Source organism: Pelmatolapia mariae, linkage group LG5 (genome assembly GCF_036321145.2).
Source record: "Pelmatolapia mariae isolate MD_Pm_ZW linkage group LG5, Pm_UMD_F_2, whole genome shotgun sequence".
NCBI classification, from domain to species: Eukaryota; Metazoa; Chordata; class Actinopteri; order Cichliformes; family Cichlidae; genus Pelmatolapia; species Pelmatolapia mariae.
In genome coordinates this window covers 31128818-31142998 of record NC_086231.1, presented here as the reverse complement: position 1 = coordinate 31142998, position 14181 = coordinate 31128818, and the positions used below count along the sequence as shown (strand labels likewise).

Sequence of the window (14181 nt, the reverse complement as noted above, 5' to 3'; positions counted from 1 at the left end):
AAGTTCCTTGTAAGTTCACTGACCCCTCAGTCTAAATACGTGTATGAAATGTTTTGGCAATAAACACTGCAACATTTCTCCTGTCTTTAGTGAGCACTGTACAACAATCTGGAGCGAGCGACTGTGAAATTAGGACTTTGGGGCTCTGAACATGTCTAATACCCAAGATATGATGTAAATATCCCCTGTGCAGCTCCTGGCCGTGCACAGATCCATTCCTAGATTTAGTTAAGTTACATGCTGTCTGTTTTCCTACTGATCGTGCCTGTTATGAGCAGCCAGTTGAAATGGTTTATACAGTTATTTGTAGCTGGCCATGGGCACAGTGTGGACATAAAGGGATGGACATGGTCAGCAACAATGCTCAGTTGGTACTAAGGTGTCCAAAGTGTGCCAAGAAGATATCCCCCTCACTGTTACACCACCACCACAAACCTGAATTAGTTATACAAGGCAGGATGGATCCATGCTCTCACGCCGTTTACATCAAATTGTAAACATGCACATGTCACAGCAGAAATTGAGACTCATCAGATCATGCAATATTTTTCCAATCTGTTATTGTTCAATTTTGGTGAGCTTGTGTAAACTGTAGGCTCAGTTTCCTGACAGGACTGTCACCCGGTTTGGTCTTCGGCTGCTGCAGCCCATCTGTTTTAGGGTACAATGTTTTATATAATCAGAGATGCTCTTCTGCATGCCTTGGGCTATAACAAATTATTTCGCCCTACTGTTGTCTTCCTATCAAAATACCCACAAACTGGAAAACCCCAGTCGATCAGTAATTCTCAGATCAGCCCGTCTGGCACCAACAACCATGCTTTGTTCAAAATCACTCAACTCACCTTTCTTCCCCGTTTTGGATCTTGACCGTGCCGACATGGTTAAATGCATTGAGTTGACGCCATGTGATTGGCTGATTAGACATTTGCATTAAACAGTTAAACTAGTGTACCTAAGAAAGTGACTGGAGAGTGTATAATAAGTGTTGTTATTTTCCTGCTAAAATGTGAATTACTGACAAGAAGACTGCTTGTTAGCACTTCCTCTGGTAACAGTGACACCAAATGTCTTTGTTATCACACTGGCATTAAAAGAGCTGAAAGGAAGCTTTTGTGGGTTCATGATTGCATGTGTTTGGCAAAGACGTGTGATATGTTTCCAATTAATATGGACTGTATATGAACAACAGTCCATGCAGCGCCTCTCGCCCTGTGACAGCTGGGATAGGCTCCAGCACCCCCCGTGACCCTGAAAGAGGATGGATGGATGTATATGAACATTTCTTAAAGGGTGGATGTATATTCCAAATGCAACATTGTTTAGGTTAGCTTTAACAGTTTAAATAGAGTTCAAGTACAACATGGTAAGTTGTAAATGGTTAAAACTGAAGCCTGTGCAGTGCCTTAAATCTGCATTCTTTTAAATGACCAGCAGGCGGTGACTTACACTTTGTAAAATATGGTGCTCGATAAAGTAAAGAAAACTGCATTGTTAATACAGCACCATTAAAAAAATACAAAGTGCTTTGATAGGCAGGGAGAAAATGAATACTCAAAGGTAATGGAATCAAAGAAATACATGCCTAGAAAAATGTGTTTTAACATGTGATTTTCAAGCTGGTTGCTGGTTGGTAACTTTATCTCCTCAGAAGGTCATCCCAAAGTGAAGGGGCCCTGATAGCAAAATCATTTTAATCTTTAGAGTTTTAAGTCTCAACTTGCACCTGAGGATCGAAGGATTTGAGCTGGCTCATATTGCATGAACATTTCTGCGATAAGGTTTGCATCTAGACTCCACTTTAAACGTAATCAGTAAAATCCTAAAGTCATTTCCAAATCGTACCGGAAACCAACAGGGAAAGGTCAGGATGGGGATAACGTGATGCTGTCTGCTAATTCTATTAAAAAGCCAAGCTGCTGGATTCTGAAATGAAGAGCAACTTCCTATTTATACCAGAGGGAATGGCATTGCAATAGTCAAGCCTTGAGACAATAATTGCACAGACAACTTTCTCCAGGTGTGGAGAAAGCAGAACTCTACGTTTTTCTGACATCTGGTTCAAAGCTGAAAGCTGAACCAAACTGAACACCTACGATTCTGACAGTGGGCTTTAGCTTAGTAGGTAAAGCCAAGAGTTGTATGAGTGTGTACCTGGGTTTCTCAGACAGATCCAGTCACTGGTCATTATGTGTGATTTAAAACAAAAAACATGCTGATGGTAAAAATGCTTAGCTCAGTAGACCTCACTAACAAATCGGTGCCACTTCCCATTGGCAGCAGCCTCCCCAGCAAGATAAATTGGAAATGCACATTACAACTTCCAAACTTCCCATATCCTAATATGATTTAGCATCCATAGAATGCCCAAGAACAAGCCTGATCTATAGAGGGACACCAGCACATCCCACAGGACTCAAAGGATCCCCTGCCAGTGTCCTCATATCACAGGCCACTGTTAGAAAAAGGACGGCTAGACGGATGTTTTAGCAGCATCATAGGAACTTATCTATAAGCTATAAAACATTAATCAACTCACCCTACTACAGCTTTCCTTGAGTAAAGGATGCAAAAAATGTCCCAAAACTACATTTTACACACACACACATACATACATACATACATACATACATACATACATGTATATATATATATATATATATATATGTATATATATTTAACTTTTTGGCTCACAAAATTTGGAAACATATAAGGCCGGTGCAGTCTTGCCATTTATATTTTCAGAGGCAGTCTTTGGTAACCTAACCCCTGCTTCTTCTTCTTCCTTTTATTCATTTAACAGTTCTTTATAGGTCATTATCTGTACACTTCCTCCTCAAGTCCTCTTCCTTTCATCACACTTTCAATGCTACAGCCCACGGCAGCAAGGGGAAAAACACCGTATGAAAGCCATCTGCCCCTCCCGTTTGAAATCAAGAGGAGCTCCTATTCATTTGCTTAATTACCTAATTAACAGAAAGCTAATTACTTTGTTGTGTGCACGCGTATGTGTAGGGAGGCTGTTACGTAACTGATAGTGATCCTCAATTAATTTGTAACTGCACTCCATCAAGTCGGGGCCTTAATCCGCGCGACACATCACCAGCATGACACCAACAAAACAGGATAATAAATTCCGACACAGGCACATGGCTGCTGGGCTCTGCTGAGCTCATAGATCCAGTATTGACATGCAGATCAAGCCCATGAAGGAATAGAAAGCTGGGATTGTGTGTTAGATTAACGCCATAAGACTTTATAGACATTTGGATTTTTATCTTTAATTACACCAGACAATCATGTTTACAACCTTATGTTAATCAAATGAAAAGCTGTAGAAAATACAACTCAGAGTAAAGTGCAACTCCTATAGGAATTTTATGGTGATCATGTAGTTGCATCACAACGAGAGTGCAGACACATTCAAAAGCCAGATGTGCATGTTTTGGGTGTCAAAGTTTGAGTCTGACAGTTTAGTATTTGAACTGAAATGCAGTGTAGGCTCACAGGAGGCTCTTCATTTTAGGGCCCACAGTGACTGATCTGTCTGTGAATGCTTATAGGCTACAACAGGTAGCGCACCACAGAGACGTATACTCGCTTGTGTGAAATCTTATCTTTGGTTTTGGCCATTTGCCTGCATGTAATTGTTTTTATTTCTTCAGTTGTGAACACTTTGGTTTTAGAGGATCCCGACATTATAGCTAAACACATAAATCCTGCTATCGGCAGCTCCTAGTTTGGATTCAGGAGACAGCCTCTCTGCTTTTAAGATTAGGCTTAAAGCTTTCCTTTTTGATAAATCATGTAGTTAGTCCTGCTTTCTTCCCCTCATCCCCAACCGTCATGGCAGATGGTTGCCCTTCCCTGAGCCTAGTTCTGCTGTTGTTTTTTTCCTGTTTAAAAGAGATTCTTCCAATTGCTTGCTCATAGGGGGTCATCTGATTGTTGGGGTTTTCTCTCTATCATTGTAGGGTCTCTGCCTCGTGATTTGGTTCTATACAAATGAAATTGAATTAAAATGAATTGAACTAAACTGCTCAAAGGACAGCTGTCTTGTGATCTGGCCTTGAAGGGCTGTAAATTTATACAACACCCACGAGCTACATGCTATAATACATACACTGTAAACAAAGCATTTTTAGAACATCATCTTTTTTCTATAACCTGCACTTGTACACTTTACGGATACAGTTTATTTAATAAAAACTAAACACAAAACACAAACAAAATTGGGATCTTTATTGTACTCTCTTTAACTCTTTTATTTTAAAAATGAAACCTGTTTGTTTTTCTTCTTAAATGTTTAAAGCCTTTACAGACCTAGTTTATGTGAAGCATTTCAAGAAACAACAGGAAGTAGTTGGTAATGCTGTATTTTCCTGTTTGTTACTGTCACTATGAAGTAACACGGACAATGTCAGCTCACTGTGACATTTGGTGCACTGCTGATGTTGTCAGAGGTAACTGCAGTAGGGCAGAAGGTCGCCTGACAGTCTCTCAGTAACATAAGAAGTAAGAAATCTGACATTTAGGTGCAGAACTGTAGATAGCAGCCTCCTGCAGGCAACGCAGAAATATTATTAGGATCATGACACAGTGTTTTTATTTGTGTTAAGTGGAATAATCAGTGTTTGGTGCCAAGTCAATGAGCAGTATATGTATTACGCTCAGTGACAGACACCAGACTCTAGTTGGTGAATCGCAGGAAAACTTACCAGGCAAAAAACATATATAAAAAGTTTTATCATCATTAGTAATGGTATATTAAAGATTTAAATGCTATATTATTTTAAATACCAGTGCAATGGGATGTTGAAGCATCCCATTGCACTGGTATTTAAAATAACAAAGTTTATCCCAAGACTTAAGTAACAAAACAAAAAAGCATATATTAATGGATTATGAATATGAGAGAAGCTTGTGGATATGAAATTGTGTATGTTTTGTTAGGGGGATTGATTATACAAAGTCAAATATCAATAACCTCAAAATGCGAGTGTTTGTTCAGTGGAAATATTAGAGTAATTCGTCTCATGACAGTGTGCTACCAGAGGGTGGCGCTCTCTACTAAGAAACAGTCTCTCATCAGAGGTCCATCAGCAGCACTCTGCTCTGATGCAGCCATGATAAATGCAATGTCCTTTACAGTGAAGTGAGCTGTGCTTCTCCAATATTGATCAAGGCCAAAAAAGAGGAATGAATCAAAGAAATTCAGAGTATTTTCTGAGGGCACATTAATGCTGCCTTACACTCAGCGTTAACTGGACACTTAAACCTTCCCAGTCTCTTCTCCAGGGCATTTGAGTTGTGGTTGCATTTGTATAATTGCTTTTGTGTAAGAGTGAGCAAAACTTTTAAAGCAGAACAGTTACTCCAAACAGTGAAACAACTTTGTTGAAATGTAGGTGTGCTGACATTCCCTTTAAAACATCCAGAGGAGCTGGCTTACATGTTAGAAAATGATATGCAGCCCATACTGAAAAGAACCTGGACTTTGATTATCTATACTGTCATTTTCAAAACTATAACCCCCCTCCCACCACGACCACCACCACCAATGCTTAAAATTCCTCAAAGCTGGAGATTAAAACATCTATGATGAGTATGTCAAAGCATTTCTCTCTTTTTTTTTTATTATATGAGGCTTTGGAAGAGTTATGATGAACCACAGATCAGAAAAAATAATAGTAAAATAATAATAAAAAAAGACAGGAGAGTTTTTGTGAAATAATAGAAGTTCATTCAGCCTCAGTTATAATTAGTGAGCTTAGAGATTTTAGCTTTTCTGACAGCCCCCTCTCTCCTGTCACATTTTCAGCTAAAACTAATGCATATCATTACATTTCCCCATAGAAAGGACCTACTAAGTGCTACTAAGTGCTACTGAAATGTACTTGTGACTATGATGTTAGGATCTGCAATGCAATGAACGTTGTTTACCTCAGGTGGATATGACGTCACGGATTTGGAAGATCAAAACAACAACATCCAAATCAGCGATTCTTCCTTTTTTTCCTCCTTCTTTTCACAGCGTGTTAAAATCTAATAAGAACATTAAGCAAGGAGCTCGTGCCTTTTCCTGCGAGACAGACTGGCAGGCAGCGAGTGTGAAACTCCACATTTCGCTTTATTTCGACGCCCTCGGTAAGATTATCTTTTAAGTTACTTAGTTAGTTCCCCCCCCTCCACCTCCCGGGCGGAGTAATATTCACTGTTTACTGTGTGATTTGTTGTTGCACGCATTCTCGGTACACAAGCTCGCGTGCACGGCTTCGTTATCTCATACTAGCGAATCGGTACCCTCCGCGTGCGCCCTGTTAGCTGCTGTAAAGCGTTTTTTTTCCGTTCTGGTAAGTTTCACTACTATTCTAATGTTAACGTTAGCTTTGCTGTTTCGTGTCTAGATACCTGCTGCGGCTGCTGCAGCTGCACTCGGATACTCGCACCGAGTTTGTCTCGGTTTTGTCTTGCTGTTTGCCGAATTGTTACAAATAGCGAAATAAATAAACACCTGTATTATTATAATGTAGGGCGATAGGTAGCGCCGTTTTAATGCAGCTGTACCGAGCGGCTTTTACAAGAATATCTTTACGACTCTATATTTATCCTCTGCTTTTTTGTTCTTTTTCTTTTTTGGGAAAAGTTGGGTTTCTAACTTAGTTGAGGCTACCCGTGAGACCCCGGGGGGAAATGCACCTCTCGTCCAAAAAGTATTTTCAAAATGAATGCTACATGTTTATAACGTGCTGCTTAGCAATGGCCGCTAACAACCGTAATTACCACGCTACCTATTAAGGATGCGCTGTAAAAGTTGGTTTTTTTTGTTAAACTTTACACGGTGAAGGGGAAGTTTTGAGTGCCGTGATTTCTTTGGAGTGAAACCAGGGATGGAGCTTTCCCCCCACGTGTTAGCTGTGCTCCAAACTCAGAAAGACCGGAGGAAGTCAGAAGTGTAGCAAGCCCTCAACTTTGAAAGTTATCATTACTTTTATTTAGCTGTCCATCAGTTGAGTTATTCAAGCGTGTTCTTTCGGTGTGGCTTCCCTGCTCAGCGGTAAGGCTGTGTACCCAACACAAATAAAAGCGGATATTCATTTCGTAACGTTTCATTAACACAAAGGAATTACGGAGTTAATTCCTAATTATGGCTGTGGTAACGTAAAGTAGCGCTTTGAAAGTGTTGAACGTTATATTTTTCAACTTTTATAGTGGTTTCCACAGGATGTGAGACAAAGGTTGTGTTGAATAAGATGTGCTGTGGGTTACAGTTGAACATTTTCATAAATGTAAATTGGCTGGAGCTGCGATCACTGTACGGAAAATGGAGATTATTTTGTTAGTTAATTTAATAATTGAAGGTCAAGTTGTTGCAATAGTGTAGTTAAACTTTTTTTTAAACTAATAGACAATAACATTATTATTTGTGCAAAGGAATGTTGTACAGTACTGTAGCATTTAAGCTCACCTATTGCAAACACGTTAAAACATTTTTTTAAATTATTTTAACGTGTATTTTATAACAGGGGTACTACAGGCAAATAAGCACTATTTACAAATACAACAGTGGATAACTAATAAACAAATTATCTGATACACTCAGTCTGTGTTAATTTTTAATATTAGGCAGAATTAACATTGTGCCAAAATTATTATAGTTTTTTTTTAATAACTAAAGTAAATAAACATAAATAAATAAAGTCTTGCCCTAATGTTTCATACAGTAAGATTGCAGCTGGCAACTAAAACTATCTGAAATTTTACAAAAGGGAAACTGCAGCTTTAACAACTATTGCTGGCAGTGCTCCCTCCTTCTTGGTCTTTGGATTAGTCATTGTCTGAGGGGAAAAAAACACTTTTTTGTAGGAGAAGTAAAGTAAACAGCCTCCAACAAGCGAACCTTGACAACCCAGATTAAGGAAAACATTGGAGATCAAACAGTGCTGCTGCTGGGCTGTTGTCATGAGCTGCCTGAGAGAGAGCTGCAGACTATTTGAACAGGCACTGGGGTTTGTGTGCTCACTTATGCAGAAATGGACCTTCGCAAATGCTGACCCAGGTTTCCAAAAAAAAAAGAGAAAAACTCAGGATGAACTTTCTTTGCAACTTTTCCAGGGCCTGCTGTTTGACACGGCTATTACATACAGACGTTCAACCTTCTGCTGTTTCTGATGGGAACGACCTAAGTGTGTCCCCCACGCCTCCGTCTACAAACGAGAAAGACTGTACTTTCCTGCTCCGTACTGAAACTGAATAAATTGAGTTGGCGAGGGGGGGTTTTAAAAAAATAGCTTGAAATTTGAGGAAGAGCAGCTGTATGCATTGTAATGACGCAAGATGCTTAACACACCAATCTGTGATTTTGTATAATTTGGAAAGCCCTTGTTACTAGTTTGGCCTCTTCAGGCTTGGGGTAAGGCTCTTCTTTGTAGAGAGCCGAGGTTCAGCTGGTAAGAAAGTAATCAGTCACTCATGCATTCAGTGCGAGGACTCCCATCCCTGAGTGGAGCGGCCCTCTCTTTCATCTGACGGCTCAGTATTTGTGAACACACATTGAAATACCCTGTGCTGGGTACAGAGGGGCTGTAAACTGACTGTGCACCCGAGCTCGCAGCTGAATGATAAGGAGAGTTATTTTCGGGTCCAGTGTGGGAATAAGGTTCTGCTTTCACTATATTGTTTCCTTCAGATTTATTTGCCTGCTTCACCCCTCATTTGATTGCAGATTACAAGACGCCCTCAAAACCAGTTGCTCGAAACCTTTTTTTTTTTTTTCCACAAACCAAGACAAGTGACAGATGAATAAAAGGGAATTTTCTGGTAAATGAATTTGTCGTGTGATTTTTGCATGTTTGATTCACACGACACAAAAGGGGGAGAAGAGTACCGGCAATATGAATATGAGTGTAGCATGCTCATTAGTGCTGTGTTACATGAATGGATAACAAAGGAAAGCAGAACAATATTTCCAGGGTAAAGGTTAGTGTGTCCCGGCCCCTGTGGCGCAGCCCCTGGCAGACTGTTCTCTGTGACAGCAAAGGCGATTGGTCAGAGAGTGGACAGCTTCAGGTGAGCTCTGCGCAGCTCCTCGGTCTCTATGGAGACTGCCAAAACGCTCAGGATGGCTATTAACTTGGGCAGCCATTAATTACTGTCTTCTACTGTCATCTGTCCTTAATAAAGGGAGGGATGCTGACAAAAAAATGTCATCCGCCTGCATGGGAGGAGAGAGAGCATGCAATTACAATCAATTAACTTGAGTTACAAAATGAATTTACTACTGGTGTTGTGTTTCAGGAATACAGTGCAACATTGGAGCACAGCCTGTTTATTGCTGGGAAATAAATTATGCTTGAGCTGTTTAAATATATAAGAATATTTACTTTATCCTCTATGGTGTTTTTTAAAAACACTTGTTTAATTCAGGAAGTTAGAGATGACCTTTTTACATTGGATTTCAAAATAAAATGTATTTGTTTTAATCACATAAGAGAAAGCAAAATTTAAGAAAAGGGACACTGATGTTTTTAGGAGTGCAGCGGAACCCGTCCACATCTATATATTTTTAGTAAATAATCAAAATATTCCAAATTTGGCTACTTATAAAAAAATGAATAGACAGTGCTATGAATTGTTGCTGGTAGACTTCTACGAATATCCAAACAGTTTAATATGATAATTGTGCTCTTATTCCTACAAGTCCATGTTTTTCTCTCGAGTTAGCCTCTTACAATGCAGTAGCTTAAAAATCAGAATTTCCTCTGTAGTGCACCACCACAGAAGGTTTGGGGAAGGATGCAGGTAAGCTACAAACATTTTGCTCCAGACATGAGGGGCTCAGACATATGCTGCAAGCTGTGCTCAGCTGCCAGGCTGAACCTCAGCACCTGTTTCTATCAGCTGTCCAGTCTGTGTGTGTGTTTATGATGTTGCACGGTTGGGCTGATAATATCATTTTTTAGGGATTTTTCTCCAAAATGTATTGATAATCATTCACACAGATTAACTCACATCTTCAGCTGAATTTAATCTTTTTTGTGTCGATGAACCGTATTTCTGCAACATCCCGGTTTGTTTTGCTCACAAATTTACTCACACATTACTCAATAGCTGTGACCTTAACATCAGTGTAACATTATGATAGAAATATGTTTATTATTAATATTTGCCAGTGTAATAACAACATAATAGTATATTTGTTTTATACACTACCTAAAGATGTACCACATATGTGTGTGTTTTGAGTGTATATAGGTTGTTTACTGACCCCCTAGATAAAAACGTGTTGTTCTGTTTGTCATTCCAGGACAACATGGACAGGAAGTGAAGCCAGCTCTGAGAATAATCTAAAGCCACTTGTGACAGTTTGTGACATCAGATCTGTAAGTGGTTCTCAACTCTGTTAAAACTTCCATAGTTTGTGTAGACACTGACTTATGATTTGAAGCCTCTCTCTGTGTGATTTGTCTTGCAGATAAGTATTTTTTCCTGACAGTGTGAAGTGATGTAGACCCTAACGTTTGTTGCTTTGCTTGTCACTGCAGAAAAAAAGATAAAACCGTAATCACAGATGAACTAATTTAATGTTTGGATAGAATATCAGGAAAATCCTGACGTCGAAACCTGACTCAACCGTCAATGACAGCAATATGATCTAAGTTACTATGCCATATATCAGCAGCAGTGAATCAGGTGCAAGCAGAGAGCTAAAGTAGCATGGAATAAGCTAACAGGAAAATCTCAGCAGTTTGGGGGGTTTTCACGCTAGTTATGTCAATAGCTTTCATCGCTATGTTTGCCAAAATTTGAAGATAACCTGCAAACTGTAGTCAGCTGAGTTGACGCAACTGAAAAACTGCAGTGATGCTTTCTTTCTCTTGCTCACTCTCATTGTTTTTATGTTTTGTGTTTACTGCACTTGTGGTAACATTAAGTGTTGTTGCCAGCTCTTTTAATATTTTTCACTTCATTCGTATCCCCTCTCCACTCCATGTAAACATGTGTGCGTGTGTGTGTGTGAGGAGCAGTAAAATAAAGTGCACTCAGACTGAGTGGAGGAAAGGTGAAACTACACTACTATACATGACCATAAATAACAGCTGCTTACACTGAAGTGAGATTAAACTAGTGCAAAAGATGAATAAGATGAACACGATTTCTAAACTTTGTATTTGTTTTTGTCCCATTTTTATTTACTATTTTATGCATAAAAATACAAAGTCAGTAAAATTGATGTATTTATTTGTTACATTTTATTTTACCAGGTCTGGAAAGCAGTGTCTGAGTCGAGACCAATGTTGTCTTATACAGTCCCACTCTGTTTCTCACAGTGAGCAATGCATCTTATTTACACCTAACCACCAACGGTGTTAAATTAGGACATGGTATAATGGAAAAAAAGGTGATTGGGTGCATCCTTAATGGTTACTGTTGAGATAAAAGGGTCAGCTGTGTTGTAATTCCAGAGCTCATATGATGCAGGGTGTTAAAAAGTCAGCCAGTTTCACTGGTGTAGGAATTGTGATATTTATCTAACGTAGATGTGACTCAATACAATGTGAAAAATCATAACTGCAATTAAAAAAGGCAAAAAAATATGTTTTCAATACGTCAGTGACAACTTGTGTGGTTTAGTATCTTTAAGCTGCCTTCACTAAGAATCCGTTTTCAGTTGAGCCATGTGGTTAGATCTGCGATGTAGTTTGTCTGTTTGTGAAGAGTTTGATTCTTGTGTTGCCACGCTGTAATTTTCACTTTTTATCTTTGGTGGCTTTTCATGCTATGGCACAGATTTCTCTGTTCATGCAGAAGAAAAGGAGACTTTACTTGAATCGCACTGTGTAAATCTTAAAACCTATCCAAAGCTGGATCTCTAGCACTTCAAAATAAAAGCTTTCAGAGCTTGCTTGTAGATTAGATCAATACTATGGTTTGTGGGAATAAGAGTAGCAAAACTGACATTTCTTGATAGGAAAATGTCACAGACTACTATTTAAGCCTCTGTAAGTGTAGTAGGGATATGAAAAAATAAAATAATAAAAATATAAAATGAGGTTGCAGGAGAAATTTTTTTCAGGGCCTCATCTTTGACTTCTTCGCTGTGTTTTCACTTGCCAGTCCAAGCGTAATAAGAAACATAACATGGCAGAGCCTGCTCTTCCATCATCATTGCTGGGTGGAAAGTTGGTGCGCTTTGATCATGTCTTTTGGGCGCATCACTCCGGCTTAGCCTGCTGCTCGCTATGTGATAAGCCATCAGAGTACTCAGATCTGAGCCGGCAGCTCCGTGGGCTTGAGGAGAGACAGGAGAGAGTAATGGAGATGAGGAAAGAGCAGCAATGCAAATTTTGTTGACAGACTGTTGCTGCAGCTGTTCTCCTTGCCTTTGAATTCAACAATGTTACTGTCCCACTTCACTCATCTGTGAAGAAAAGGCCACATTTCATTTTTAAGTCCATTCTCAGTCAACTGCACCGCCACAAGCTGTATTTTTTCACCCTGTTTGCAATTAAAATACCTTTAATTAGAGTCTCATACTAGTTGTAAACATGTGTGATTTAATTATTTCACAAACTGCTATGCTCAGATGTACTGTAAGTGCAGTTAACAGATACAAGTTCACTTTGATGTTGAATGCTACCCCTTTCTCTCTGCTTTCCTCTGTCTCTGCATAAAACATCATTTTGTACCCCCATTATGAAACGGCGCTCCTAATTGACGGGTTGTTGCTTGTTTATTTGATATATATTTACCAGCTGGGAGGTAATTGGGAAGCAGTAATTACCCAAGATGCAGTGCAGCGCTTAAGCAAAGGTGCTACCATGCTGATGAGTCTGGAGCACAGATGAAAGTATGCAGGTTACTATTATCATCCTAGCAAGCTGTTTAAACACTTGACAGCTTAGAGCAGAGATGGCTAATTGGGCCTGTGTCCCTTATACAGCCTCATTGTTTACTATGATGATGTACAGTGTGAGATCAAACACACGATACTTTCATCTTTTTTTGTACAATTGTTAATGGCATACCTTAGGAGATAATAGCGACAATAAAAGGCCAGTGGACGTAAGGGCCTTATGGATCCGTAGTCCATCGGGATGATGTAGCTCTCTCACTGATAATGGCCTTGTTAACTGAGATTCATTACTTCTTCATTCAGAGTCCCCTGGATATTGAGGAAGAGTGTTCTCAAACTATTGTTTTTGCTTCGGTGAAGTCATTCTGATGTGGTTTTGTGAGCTATTCATGGAAAGCGGTGACGGTATCTTCCCTGACTCCTGATGATTCAGTTGACCTGAGACTGGGGCGGCGCGGGTGGTATTTGACTTTTCTTTTGCTACTCAATTCCACTTTCACACCGAGTCTCGCTTTCTCTCTCTCTCAAACACACAGACTTTCTTTCAGTCTCCAGTTCACTCCCTCTGACAGTTCGAAACGCTCACCTTGTTTGTGTGCAGGCTGCTGTTGTTTGGTAGCCCGCTCTCCCAGTAGATCCTCAGATGTTGTTGTTGTTTGCCTGTATTGGTTGGAGTGTGTGACTTGCATTTGCCTGGACTCCTTGGAGGGAGTTTGTTTTTGTTCTCAGTGTTGTAAACAGGGTGGGGCTCCATTCCCAAACCACTCAGTTGGAGATGGTTATTTTCACAGGAGTTATTTCTTTAATCATTTTGGTCAATAGATTAGCCAGGACTGGAATTATGTGTTGAAGCAGATAATGTGGATAGCCATTTGCTGCATGTGCTGACTAGATAAACACTGTTGTTTTTGTGATTAAAGTAGTTTTGTTGATATCGCTAACTTTGGTAGTACTGGATGATGTTTTTTTATGCATCATTCCTTTTTTTCTTTTTTTTGTAAACAAAGCAAAGTTACACAAAGTTACATTTTACCACAGTATAGTGTCTTCAGATGATACTGTCACAAATGAATTTAGACAAATTGAATGAAGTCTACACCCAGTTTTTTAAAATAACGTTATTTGTTATAAAATAATTATCATTTAAATGACTAAGATATGAATAGCAAGATAATAATGAAAAAATTAAAAGGAGATTGTGGGAAAACAGTGTATAATTTCCTATTTAATATTTCCATTGTGTGCAACAGTATTTGCCAGTTTCAAGTATTTACTTGTTTTTTTTAATAATGTTTAAAAAGATTTAAGTTATTTTTAGCTGTTGT

The 14181-nt window shown here is 39.2% G+C and overlaps 1 protein-coding gene across 4 annotated transcripts in view; it reads left to right on the top strand.

Annotated features, from left to right (window-relative positions):
• Positions 1–6051: 6051 nt before the first annotated feature.
• Positions 6052–14181, top strand: part of foxp1b (forkhead box P1b) — a 145422-nt gene continuing 137292 nt past the window's right edge. For 3 of the 4 annotated variants that reach the window (XM_063474760.1, XM_063474759.1, XM_063474757.1), the window contains exons 1-2: positions 6052–6147; positions 10307–10382. The gene's annotated coding sequence lies outside the window, so the exon portion shown is untranslated. Of the gene's footprint in view, positions 6148–6291; positions 6354–10306; positions 10383–14181 lie in introns of those variants that run through there. The other variant, XM_063474758.1, reaches the window with a different exon arrangement.